The sequence below is a fragment of the Suncus etruscus genome, chromosome 10 (genome assembly GCF_024139225.1).
Source record: "Suncus etruscus isolate mSunEtr1 chromosome 10, mSunEtr1.pri.cur, whole genome shotgun sequence".
Classification (NCBI taxonomy): domain Eukaryota; kingdom Metazoa; phylum Chordata; class Mammalia; order Eulipotyphla; family Soricidae; genus Suncus; species Suncus etruscus.
Window position 1 is genome coordinate 44124156 of NC_064857.1, and position 3815 is coordinate 44127970.

The window sequence follows — 3815 nt, forward strand, 5'->3', positions numbered from 1 at the left end:
AGACTAGCTGAATTGAGATATTAGATTATGCAAACGTTTTATACTTTATGCTATTTATGTGTTGTATTATATATGCTATTTTATTTTATGTATTATGAATGATCAAAACATCAAGATAGTATTATAAATGTACATTTTGAAGGTCAAGATAATAAATACAATGAAGATTCATTTACATATTTTAACCCAAGAAGAAAAACTACTATTATTTTTCTTTTCTATTATACTGTGTTCCTGTCATGCCATGATTCTTATGCTGAGTTAGCAATTGCAAGTTTGTAATTCACTTTAGAACACTATTAAGTTTCTATCTATCACACTTAAATATTCACTCTTATTTGCTAACATAAAGATGAGAGAAAGTAATTATTTTATAAAATGTGTACATAAGTAAACTGAGAATAAGAACAGTTGGAAAATATGTCCAAAGACACAACATAGTTTTAAAGGTGGAGAAAGCCAAGTTTCCCTGAGGCTTTTGGCATGCTCAATAACTGCAATTCTTCTATTCTTCAACAGTTAAAATTCTTTTTTGTTTTTTTTTAATAATATCTTTATTTAAGCACCATGATTACAAGCATGTTTGTAGTTGGATTTCAGTCATAAAAAGAACATTCCCCCTACATTAGTGCAACATTCTCACCACCAATGCAGACAGCTAAAATTATTTAAATAATTTTTTTATTTTGAATTATGAGAACAAAAGATGCAAAGAAAGAGGATAAGATAAAGTTACAGTGGAAGGACAATCACCCATAACATAATTATCAGAAGAAGTCCCCTTGCTGATATCTTAACTTTGAACTTTCACCAAAGAAAGTTAAATAAAACAGAATCCATGTGCAATTACTTTGTCCCTCAAGTTCCCAGATTGTAGCACATTATAATATTTCTTAACAGCACACAAGGCAATCTAAAGCCATCAAACTTACGTAACTCCTTAAACATTAGAGGCATAGTATTTTTTACATTTCCATGTACATGCATATTAGCTTAAGTTAACCTCAAATTTTAAGTGTGTGTGTTTTAAGGATTAGAGTCAAAGGAGCACAGTAAAAACGGTGTTAGAGTGGCAATTGTTGTTTGCATAGGCCCACCAAAATATGAGGGACATGGAAAGGAATAACCTTGGCCTAAATACAAAGAGATCCTAGCCCTGAAGTTTCCTGGCATAAGACCAGCTCTAGGCCTCAGGCAAGTTATCGTTGGATCCAAGACATTGTCCGTAGCGCCAACACACTTATCACACAGTCTCTGTTGTTGGTCTCATGTTTCTGTATTAAAGATTCTGGAATCTGCATGTCCTACATTGAAGTCATGGTGTGGAGTGCCTTCTCGTTTCACCTCACCATAAAAGGGCAATGCAGGAAGCCCTGTCCTGTGAGCAGGTTGTTGTTGTTAAGTCTTCTCAGTGTTAAGGGAAGTCTCTTTTGAGCAGGATGATGTCTGAGCAGTGGTAGGGTCTTCCGTGGTAGAGGATTGCTTCCAGGTGATGTTATAGACAAACCTGACCATTTAGGGGCAATACAGCAAGCCCTGTCCAGTAAGCAGGTCATTGTTCTTGTTGTCTTCTCAGTGTTAAGGGGTGTCTCTTTTGAGTAGATCAATGTCAGAGCAGCTGTAGGGTCGTCCCTGGTACAGGAATGCCTCCGGGTGATGTTATATACAACCTTGGATATTTTGTAAATGTCTTCTGTAGATCAAGGGGTAAATGGAGAATGCCCATTCTTCTGAGGCCTGTGCCAGGTCTTTATGTCAATGTTCAGGGTGTAAGGTCTCATTGCACTACAAGATTTGTGTGTTCCCATTTCTATTAGATAAAAACTTATTGGTATGTATAGTATTTTCCCATGTTAGTGTGCCTACGCAAACAAATATAAAGCCACGTGGTGCTATCAGATATATGGGGGCGTAAGAACATTTCCAACAAGACCCATGACTTGGTTCAAACATAAGAAACTGAGGGATTCTTTCACACCAAATTCCATATTGAGCAGTTCACAAAGAGAAGATAAAAAACATGGGGGGGGAATCATCACTGTATAAGAAAGTATTTAGCAAAAGTTATAGCCGTCAAAGAAAACACCCATAAAATGTTGAAAAGATATGTGTCCTTTTTATGCCTTTTAAAATAGTTGGGTGGGTGTTAACTCTAGGGCATCACTTTGGTCTGTGACTTAGGACTCAACAGTACTTAAGTTAGAAAGGGTAAAAAAGGAGTAATGATGATAGGAGTTATGAAGTTAAAGAGAAATATGAACTTATGAAGGGTTATGCAAAAGGGCAGAGTACAAAATGGACATTCTGCATACATAAAAACATAATTCAATGATAGTGAGTACTATTAATGTTTCTTGCACAATAGTAATCAGAGGTTTTGTTGCAACAAAACCCAAAGCAACTGCTTAAATCAAGCCTGGAAATTAATCAAATTCCTTCTAATTGAAAGGAAAACATAGTGGTGTTTACTTAAAGAAGTCAGTAGAAGTAATCTCATAAACTCAGAAAAATATAGAAAGTATGAAAACATGCATACAAACAATAAATGGATGACAGTTTTCAATTATATTAACTTATAAGACTTGAGAAGTGAATGTAAGATACTAAAATTCAAATTATGTTCTAGAGTATGTCATGGAACACCGTCTATAAAGAAGAGGAGGGTTAGAGAGATAATATACTAAGTAGGGCTATTCCCCTGTATACAACTAACTGGGGTTCTGTTCATAGTAACTCATATTCAGATGTAGTCCAGGATGCTTTCATCTCCAAGTACTGCTGTGCTAACTCTTCACTATAAAGCCCAAGTGCCACTGCATCTTCAAACTCTTGAATAAATTAAAAAAGAAATAAAGAAGAAAAAAATGTAGGAAAACATGAAGAAAATATAAGAGGTATTTGGTATAGTATTAAGGAGATAAAAAAGTAAAATAAATAATTGTTGAACATTTCCTTTGAAGAGAAAAATATGTACCCATACCTAGGAAGCCCAAAGAGTACTCCCAAAAATTTATGAAACACAGAAAACTTGGCCTCCACTGGTTAAGACCTCTGAGAGAGAAGGCAGCCAAGGTAGAACATGTTTTTCTGCTCCTCTCAGATGGGCAGCCCTATACTGACCAACATCTGAAAAAAAAGGCATGGTTTAAGCAAAATTACATTAATCAAGGGGGGATAATAGACTCCTGAAAGCGCTGGCTCATATATGAGTTATTTTTTGACTTGTAATGATATTATTTTTTAATAAATTTCTATAGGCCAAAAGAAAGTGGCACAATACAGTCAAAGATTTGAATGACAACAAAGAACCTCTTCAGAAATCATTTTCCTTTCAGACCAAAGCGGTGGTGCAAGTGGTAGGGCATTTGCCTTGCATGTGCTGACGTAGGACAGACCATGGTTCGATCCCTGGCATCAATTATTACTGAGAAAATTGAAACTTTAATCAAAATTCTTTTCAAAACAAAGTTTGTTTCACTAGTAATTTCTACCAAAACTTCTAATATGGCCTAGTATTAATATCTCCAAAAATCCTTCTGATAGTCAAAGAATTGTTAAATCTTAACAGATTTAACGAGGTCGATATTATCCTTTCACCAAATGCACAGAAGATCATACCATTAAAATATTTTATAAGTGCACAATGGAATACTACTAAGCTGTGAAAATATGAAAAATTTAATTGTTACAGGTTTAGACTAGAGAATGTCATGTTAAATGAAGCATGTGAGTATTCTATAGAAGGGTGTATGTCAAATAATTTCACTAAACAGTTTCCAATGAAATAAAACTCTGACTGTGACAATAAAATTGAG

General features: G+C 34.7%; 1 non-coding gene across 1 annotated transcript; it reads left to right on the top strand.

Moving 5' to 3' along the window:
* Window positions 1-2982: 2982 nt before the first annotated feature.
* Window positions 2983-3129, top strand: LOC126021285 (small nucleolar RNA SNORA47). Its single transcript, XR_007499851.1, has one exon. It is a non-coding gene; the product is annotated as a small nucleolar RNA SNORA47 (small nucleolar RNA).
* Window positions 3130-3815: the final 686 nt, after the last annotated feature.